Source organism: Neovison vison, chromosome 4, assembly GCF_020171115.1.
Source record: "Neovison vison isolate M4711 chromosome 4, ASM_NN_V1, whole genome shotgun sequence".
NCBI lineage: Eukaryota > Metazoa > Chordata > Mammalia > Carnivora > Mustelidae > Neogale > Neogale vison.
The window spans coordinates 219,008,823-219,019,277 of record NC_058094.1 but is presented as its reverse complement, the minus strand read 5'-3'; positions in this window follow the sequence as shown (position 1 = coordinate 219,019,277).

Here is a 10,455-nt window from a genome sequence, read left to right as displayed (position 1 = left end):
ACATTTGCACCAAAAATATTAATACCTGGGAAAAAACTTAACCCAGGAGGTCAAAGGCCTGTACTCTGAAAACTCTAAAACATTGATGAAAGTAATTGATGAGGACATAAACAAATGGAATGATATTCCATGCTCATGGGTTGAAAGAACAAATATTAGAATGTCCATACTACCCAAAGCCATCTACAGATTGACTGCAATCCCAGTTAAAAAAACAAACAACAACAACAAAAAAAACCAGTATGTTTCAGAGAACTAAAACAAATAATCCAGATTTTGTATGGAACCACAAAAGACCCTGAACAGGCAAAGCAATCTTGAAAAAGAAGAACAAAAGTAGGAGAATCACAATCCCAGGTTTCAAGGGATACTATAAAGCTATAGTAATCAAAACAGTACAGTACTGGTACAAAACTAGACTCATAGATGAAAAGAACAGAATAAGGACCTAATAAACCCACACTTACTATGCAAAGGGAGAGACACTATCTTCAACAAATGGTGTTGGGAAAACTGGACAGCAACATGTGAAAGAATGTAGGAAACTGGACCACTTTCATACACCATATATTAAAATAAACTCAAAATGGGTTAAAGACACAAATGCAAAACCTAAAACCATAAAAATCCTAGAAGAAAGCATAGACAGTCATTTCTCTGACATCAACTGTAACAACAGTTTTCTAGATATGTCTCCTGAGGCAAGGGAAACAAAAACAAAAATACACTACTGGAACAACAACAAAATAAAAAGTGTCTGCACAGCAAAGGAAACAGGCAATAAAACTAAAAGTTAACATACTCAATGGGAGACTATATTAGCAAGTTACATATCCTACAAAGTGTGGGTTTCCAATATGTACAAAGAATTTTAAAACTAAATAAATTGGGAAAAAAAAAAAAAAGAATTTTAAAACTCAACACCCAAAGAACAAATAATCCAATTAAAAATGGGCAGAAGAATTAACAAGATAGGAAACAACAAATGTTGGCGAGGGTATGGAGAAAGTGGAAACCTCTTACACTGCTGGTGGGAATGCAAGCTGGTACAGCAACCCTGGAAAACAGTATGGAGGTTCCTCAAAAAGTTAAAAATAGAGTTACCCTACTACCCAGCAATTGCACTGCCAGGTATTTACCCCCAAAGATACAGATATAGTGAAAAGAAGGGGCACAGGCCTCCCAGTGTTCATAGCAGAAATGTCCACAATAGCCAAACCATGCAATGAGCCAAGAAGTGCCTCAACAGATGAATGGATAAAGAAGATGTGGTTCATATATATAATGGAATATTACCAGCCATCAGAAGGGATGAATACCTATCCATTGCCTTGACACGGATGGAACTGGAGGGGATTATGTTAAGTGAAATAAACCAAAGAAAGAAAGACAACTATAATATGGTTTCACTCATATGTGAAACATAAGGAATAGTGTGGAGGACCATATGGGAAGGGAGAGAAAAATGGGAAGAAATCAGAGAGGAACACAAACCATGAGAGACTCTGGATTCTGGGAAACAAACCAAGGGTTACACAAGGGAGGTGGGTGGTGGGATGGGGTAGCCAGTTGATGGGTATTAAGGAGGGTAGGTGTTGTGATATAACACCCAGATGAGCGCTGGGTGTTATAGGCAATTAATGAATCATTGAGTACTACATCAAAGACTAATGATGTATTATAGGTTGGCTAATTGAACAGAATAATAAAAAAGTAAAAAATAAAAAATGGACAGAAGACTTGAACAGACATTTCTCCAAAGAAAATATACAGATGGTCAACAGACATATGAAAAGATGTTCAGCATCACTCATATCAGGGAAATAGAAATCAATCTACAAGGAGATATCACCTCACACTTGTCAGAATGGCTAAAATAAGAAACAAGAAAAAACAAGTGTTGGTGAGGATGTGGAGGAAAAGGAAACTTCTGGCAATGTTGGTGGGAATGCAAACTGATGCAGCCACTGTGGAAAATAGTATGGAGGTTCCTCAAAAAAATTAAAGATAAAATTACCATATGACCCAGTAATTTCACTACTATGTATTAACCTAAAGAAAACTAAAACACTAATTCAAAAAGATATATGCACACCTACATTTATTATAGTATTATTTACAACAGCCAAATTTTGGAAGCAGCCTATGTGTCTATCCATAAATGAAGAGATAAAAAAGAAGCATATATACATTATAGAGAGAGGGAGATAAAGATATCTGTATACAAAGAAGCATATATGCACATACATCTATATATACTTATATAGATATATATGTGCAGAAGCATATATATATATACATATATAATGGAATATACTGTCATAAAAAGAATGAAATCTTGCCATGTGCATGAGCATGTATGGATCTAGAGAGTAAAATGCTGCATGAAATAAGTCAAGTAAAGAATAATACCATATGATTTCACTTATATTTGGAATTTAAGAAAGAAAACAAAGAAAAAATACAAACCAACAAGTGGACTCTTAACTAGAGAAAGAAAACTGGTAGGGGGATGAGTGAAATAGGTGGAGGGGATCGTGAGTACACTTGTGATGAGCCCTGAGAAATGTACAGAAGCACTGAATCACTATATTGTACACCTGAAACTAATATAGCACTGTGTGTTAACTATACTGGAATTAAAATTTTTAAAAGCCTTTTAAAAAAATAAAAAACAAAACTAGACTGATAAAAGATATTTCCAACATGCATATAAGATTGGATAAGTCCTCTCAATATCTAAAGAATCCCTGTATGTCATCAGAAAGGAACCGAAGACACAGGTAGAAAAATGTGAAACTCCATAACCCCTCCCCTATTTTTATCCCATTTTCTACATTCACCTAAACAGAAATTTTATAGAGTATTTGGAATTAAGTAAATACTCATCTGCTAAAAATAATGAGATATTTGCATAGGCAATCAAACCTTCCAGGCACTTAAAAGGAGGAGTTTAGTTAACCCTAAGACACTGGGAAAATAGAGTATTTTTACTTCCTTTATTTTTAAATTGATAATACATAATTTCATTCCCAATACATTCTCAAGAAGCACATACCAAAACAATAGAAAACACTATGCAATAGGGGAGCCTGAGTGGCTCAGTCACTTAAGCACCCAACTCCTGGTTTTGGCTCAGGTAGTCCTGAGATGAGCTCCACATCTGGCTCCATGCTCAGTACAGAGTCCACTTTTCCCTCTCCCTCTGCTCCGTCCCTGGCTCGCTCGCTCTTTCTCTCTCTCTCTCTTTCATACATAAACAAATCCTTGGGGGGGAAAAAACCCTATGCAATAAAAAATACTTCTCCCACTCCTACTCCTAACAACCCGGTTAGCAATGTTACCTACATTGCCTTCCAGATTTTTCTCTGTGCAATTATGAAAACATGAATAATTTGATGCACATGTACCCTGTGAATTGATTTCCATAATAAAATAGTTAACACATCCAAGTCCTCACGTAATTACTTTTTATTTTGTAATGAGAATATTTAAGATCTATTCTATTAGCAACTTTCAAGTATACAATGCCATGTAGTTTACCATAGTCGCCAAGCTGTACATTGGATCCCAGTCTTCAAGCATCTTGGAACAAGGGATTTGTACCCTTTGACCATCATCTCCAAATTTCCCCATTCCCCAGCCCCTGACTACTACCAGTCTATTCTATATTCCATGAGTTTGGCTTTTTAAATTCCAAGTGTAGGTGAGATTGTACAGTATTTGTCTTTCTCTGTCTGACTCATTTCACTTGGAATAATGTCCTCAAGGTTTATCCATGTCACTATCTTGTTATTTATGTTGCTGAAAAACGATGAGATTCCCTTTTTTATGGTGGAATAATATTTCATTTCTCACTCATGGATTAATGGATTAGATAAATGACTGACTGACATCAGGAAAAAAAGACCTTCTAGCAGCCCAGCTAGTGATTCCAAGTGATTCTAGTGATTCAGAGGCTTTTCAGAACTTGTATGGATACACTTTCTTCTTGAGTCCTCTTTGGCCAAATGCTTAAGCTTGTTTGTCTTCTAAACTATGCACTGCACCACACAAGGTGCTAACAACCTCCCTTTTGCTTTCCCAAAGGAAGAAACTGATGCCCAAGTTTGTGGATTCTCTTTGGCCTGCAGCTTTGGGCTGAGTCTCCATTCATGTTCACTAGCCTTCGGCCACAGCTCAGTCAAACTGCACTGATTCTGGAGACCAGGGTAAGATATACTGAGTACTGGGGGGTCCCCGTGGGATAGTTATGGAGACCTGCAGGAAAAGCAACCCCAGAGGCTGGTGTGGAGGTGTTTTTATCTGGCCAAAGTGACAATAAAGTGTGATGTTGGAATAAAAACATCCAAAATAGCATACCTCAGATGAGTTCTCTGTTAAAGGGATGCTGAAGAGTTTGCCTCATCCAAACTTGGAAGCAAACCAAGTAAGAAGGCCTACAGAGCATAAAAAACAAGGAATAATTTATTGTTAGGTTTATGATATCAGTAAAGACATACAAGCAGGAAAAAAGGAGAGACCACTGAAGCAGATTTCAAAATAAGGCAATTATTAACTAAAGGAAAAACTACTTGATAAGCCAAGAAATAGCTGTATTTGTTGTTGTTGTTTATAATGCAACTGGAAGAAGATAATTACTGAATTTTAACGTAAAGATTCTAACTGTTCCAGTGGTTTGAAGAATGGAGAGGCAGATGCAACTGAACATGCAGCAATGGCCTGAGACCCAGAAGGCTGCAAAGAAGCGTCAGATCTAGTCTTTGGACTCAGAAAGCCAACAGTGTAATTAGTCAGACAGGACATATTTTTTCCCCCATTATTATTTTTTTAATTTAAATTCAATTAATTAACATATGATGTATTATTGGTTTCAGAGGTAGAGTCAGTCATTCATGAGTCTTGTATAATACTCAGTGTTCATTACATCATGTCCTCTCCTTAATGTCAATCACCCAGTTACTCCATCCCCCGTTCCCCTCCAGCAAGCCTCAGTTTGTTTCCTATGACTAAGAGTCTCTTGTGGTTTGTCTCCCTAATTTCATCTGTTCTATTTTTTCCTCTCTTCCTCTATGACCTTCTGTTTTGATTCTTAAATTCCATTTATGAGTGAGATCATATAATTAATTGCCTTTCTCTGATTGACTTATTTCGAGTAGCATAATCCACTCCAGTTCCATCCACATCATTGCAAATAGTAAGATTTCATTCTTTTGATGCCTGAATAATATATATGTACACCACATATTCTTTATCCATTCATCTGTTGAAGGACCTCTTGGCACTTTCCATAGTTTGGCTACTGTGGACATTGCTGCTATAAACATTGGGTGCAGGTGCCCCTTTGGATCACTACATTTGTATATTTGGCATAAATACCTAGTAGTGCAATTGCTGAGTCATAGTGTAACTCTATTGTTAACATCCTGAGGAACTTCCATGCTGTTTCCCAGGGTGGCTAGACAAGCTTGCATTTCTACCAACAATGTAATAGAGTTCCTCTTTCTCTACATCCTCACCAACAATTGTTTCCTGCATTGTTAATTTTTGCTATTCCAACTGGCGTTAATTTTTGCATTCCAACTGGTGTAAGGTGATATCTCACTGTGGTTTTGATTTGTATTTCCCTGACAGCTAGTGGTACATATATACAATGGAATATTATTCAGCCATCAGAAAGGATGAATACCCATTTGCATTAACATGGATGCAGCTGGGGGGAATTATGCTAAGTGAAATAAGTCAAAAAGAGAAAACCAATTATCATATGGTTTCACTCTTATATGGAACATAAGGAACAGAATGGGGGACCATCAGGGAAGGGAGGGAAAACTGAAGGGGAAGAAATCAGAGGGGGAGACAAATGATGAGAGACTCAGGACTCCGGGAAACAAACTGAGGATTACAGAAGGGAGGGGAGGTGGGGGGATACAATCACCAGTTGATGGGTATTAAGGAGGGTATATGTTTTGATGAGCACAGGGTATTATACACAACTAAAAATCGTTGAACACTACCTCAAAACCTAATGATGTACTATTTGTTGGCTAACTGAACATGAAATTTTATATATATATATATATATATATAATATGTGTAATTTTATAGGAGATATATATGTGTGTGTATATATAAAATATATATATTATAAAAAAATATATATAATAGATAGATAGATAGATAGATATAATCCCCTGTAATGCTCATTTGGTGATCACAAATTCTTTTAGTTTCTGTTTGTCCTGGAAGATTTTTATCTCTCCTCTGTTTTGAATGACATCCTAGCTGGAAACAATATTCTTGGCAGCGTATTTTTTCTTTTAGCACCCTGAAGATATCATGCCAGGTCTCTGTAGACCTGATAGGTCTACTGTCAGTCTAATGTTTCTACCCTTGTAGGTTATGGACCTCTCATCCTGAGCTGCTTTCAGGATTTTCTCTTTGTCTCTGAGATTTGAAAGTTTCATTATTTATATTTAGGTGTTGACTTATTTTTATTGATTTTGAAGGGGTTTCTCTGTGCCTCCTAGACTTGGATACCTGTTTTCTCCCCCCAGATTAGGGAAGCTCTCTACTATAATTTGCTTCAACATACCTTCTTCCCCTCTCTCCCTTTCCTCCTCCTCTGGGATCCCAATCATTCTAATATTGTTTCACTTTATGGTATCACTTATCTCTCATATTCTCCCCTCGTGATCCAGTAGTTGATTATCTTTTTCTCAGCTTCTTTATTCTCCTTCATTTTGTCTTCTATATCACTAACTCTCTCTTTTGCATCTTTTATCCTAGCAGGTAGAGCCTCAATTTTTTATTGCATCTCATTAATAGCTTTTTAAATTTTGACTTGATTAGATTTTAGTTCTTTTATTTCCCCATAAAGGGGTTTTCTAGGTTTTTTCAAGACCAGCGAGTATGTTTTTAATCGTTATTCTGAACTCCAGTTCCCACATCTTACTTATGTCCATATTGGTTAGTTCCCTAGCAGTCAGTACTGCCTCTTGTTTTCTTTTTTGAGGTCAGATTTTTCCATCTTGTCATTCCATCCAGAGAAGAATAGATGAACAAGAGAACAAAATGGCAACAATGACCCCAGAGAAATGTACACTAAAAAAACAGGAGAGACCCAAACCCAGAAAAAAAATTAAAAAATAGTTGCTGTTGTTTTTTAAAAGAGCGAGAACATATAATCAGACAAGTGAACAGAATAGAGCAATACACTGGATCATGAGTGTATTTAGGTCTGTTTGTTAGAAAACCAGATCCCAAAATTGCAAAGAAAGAAAATCTTATATATGTACAAAAATAAAATTGAATACAATGAAAGGGTAGAATATAATTGCAAAAATCAAATTTAATATTAAAAGATAAAAAGAGAGAGAGAGAAAAAAGGAGATATAAACAAACAGGTGAACAGAATAGAGCATTACACTATATCCTGATTGTATTTTGATTAGTGTCTTAGAAGAAACAACATCTCAAATTTGTTAAGAAAAAAATATATACATACCAAAACAAAATTAAATACATTGAAGGGATACAATATGGGGTGCCTCAGTGGCTCAGTGGGTTAAGTCTCTGCCTTCAGCTCAGGTCATGATCTCAGGGTCTTGGGATTGAGCCCTGATTTGGGCTCTCCATTTAGCAGAGAGCTTGTTTCCCCCTCTATCTTTGCCTGCCTCTCTGCCTACTTGTGATCTCTCTTTCTGTGTCAAATAAATAAATAAAATCATCTTTTAAAAAAGGATACAGTGTAACTGTAAAGATAAAAACTTTAAATAATGTTAACAAAAAAATATAGAGAGAGAATATGATCAGACAGGTGAAGAGAACAAAGCTATACAATAGATTCTGGTGTATTCTGGTCAGTTAGAAGAAACTCCATCCCACAACTATAAAGAAAGAAAAACTTATATATATACAAAAATAAAATTAAATACAATGAAAGGATAGAGTATAACTGTAAAAATAAATATTAGAAAAGATTTTTTAAAAGAGTTGATAAAATAAGAAATTGGTTGAAAATGGAAAGAGAAAAAAAATTAAAATTGAAAGACTAAAGAATCATCGGGGGGGTGAATTTTATTTACTGTTTGCCCCTAGCGTTTGAGTTTTATAGTTCTCAGTGAACAGTAAACTTCGTCTTGGGTGGATGTTCTTGCTGATTTTCTGGGGGAGAGGTTCTGTCACTTTGATTCTCAAGTGTATTTGCCTCAAGCAGAATTGCACCACCCTTGGGCACCTGGGTGGCTCAGTCATTAAGCATCTGCCTTTGGCTCCAGTCATGATCCCAGAGTCCCGGGATTGAGTCCTGCATCGGGCTCCCTGCTCAGCAGGGAGCCTGCTTCTCCCTCTCCCTCTCTCCCTGCTTGTGTTCCCTCTCTCACTGTCTGTTAATACAAATAAAAAATCTTAAAAAAAAGAAAAAGAATTGCACTGCCCTTGCCATAGGGCCAGGCTAACTCAGTGGCTCCAGATTGCTCTTTGTAGCTTTTGTTCGCTGAAGGCTTTATGTGTAGAAACTTTAGAGGAAGAGAATGACAATGGCAGCCTCCCCAACTGCAGCCCCAGAGCAGAGAGCTCAGGGCCCCACTCCTCAGTGCACCCTCAGGGAAAAGCAGTCATTCACTCCTGTCTCCTCCTTACTCCATGCTAACCCAGCCTGTGACTGAGCATTTCTATCTCAGGCATGTGACTCTGTTTCAAATCTCCAAACCCTGCAGAACCCTCTGGTGTGCTCCAGTGCTGCTCCTCCTAGGGGAGGAAGAGAGGTCTCCCCAGTTCTGCCATTTGTTGGGCCCCAGCTCAGAGAACAGTCACCCTACTGTGCCACAATTCATGGTTTATGCCAATCACAAGCTAAGCATCTGCTCCTGGGCTTCCTGATTGCAGCCAGCTTCTCCACTCCCATGCCTGGGAACTGTCATACTCAGGTACCCTGGTCTTCCTGTGACCCCAAGGATACTGAGACCACACTGTCCCAGCTAGGATTCTGCCCCCATTTTACCCCCTGAGCACCTTTCAGGCAGGGACTTCCTTCACTGGAGCAGTCGTCTACATTCCAATTTTGCACTCTGCTACTATATAGCTTTCCAGTAGCCGGCTTACAGAGGTTCCCTCCCTGCTGTGGTTTATCTTCCCACAGGTTGCCTCAGATTCACTTCTCCAAACCTTGTAACTTGCAGAAAGTGGTCGCTTCTCCATCTGTAGAGTTGCAAACATTCTTTTCTTAGATCTCCAGTTGAGTTCCCAGCTATTCAGAATGGTCTGATAGCTACCTAGCTGAATTCGTGAGACCAGAGGAAATTAAGGTCTCCTATTCCTCTGCCATCCCGGACTCTCCAGCCTTGTTTTTAAATGTATAGTAGCAGAAGAAACAGTTAAACAGAGTTATCCCTGAAGAGTATGAAGAGCACCATGGATCAGAAGGGGAAGAGCAACAGTCTGATGATTCACTATACAAATCATTTAAAATTATTTGATAGTTTTTCTTCTTTGTTGTGGTAAAAAATACACAACACATATTTACCACTTTTAACCATTTTAAATATGCAATTCAGTAGCATTAGGTACATTCACGTTGTTGTGCCACTGTCACCACTATTGGTCTCCAGAACATTTTACCATCCTAAGCTGAAACTCAGTACCCATTAATTACTTCCTCCTATTTTCCCCCTCCCCAAGCTCCTGCTACTCACTATTCTACTTTCTGTCTCTATCAACTTCACTATTCTGGGTATCTTGCATAAATGGAACCACCCTATATTTGTTCTCTTTTTTCTGGCTTATTTCACTTGGCAATGTTTTCAAGGATCATGTATGTTAAAGCATGTGCCTATGAAATTCTTTTCATTGCTTTTTCTGTCTGAATAAACTTCCTTTGTATGTCTACACCATTTTTTTTATGTATTCATCTGTTCATACACTCAGAGTCATTTCTCCTTCTTTATAACTATGAATAATGCTGCTATGATTATCAATAAAGTTTCTGTCCCTTTTTTTAATTCTTAAGAGTTATTAATAGTGAATTATATGAATATTTTGGTATAAGAGTAACTGTTCAGATATGGCATGTGAATAGGGAAATCTCCAGGGTTGGGTCAACTCCTCTGATTCACAGCCAATAATATACAGCACACAGTTGCTAACTACTGCTGATGTACCCGAGAGCAACACATGACATCAGGCACAGTGTCCAAACACAGTATTGGCAATCATATTGGAAGGGTTGAGGAATGCAAGAAAAATGGATGAGGACTCTAAAACACTAGAATGGCCTGATAAAAGTATATGGCATCTGAGGGATTGTAAAGTTCTATACAATGGTATCATGATAATATAAAGGTATAAAATGTGAAGGAAAACCCACTGGTGCATGTAGATGGAAGACTCAGGAGCAAGCCTAGTGCCACAGAGGAAAGACAAATATGCCTACATTTGAAATGAGACCTAAAGAAA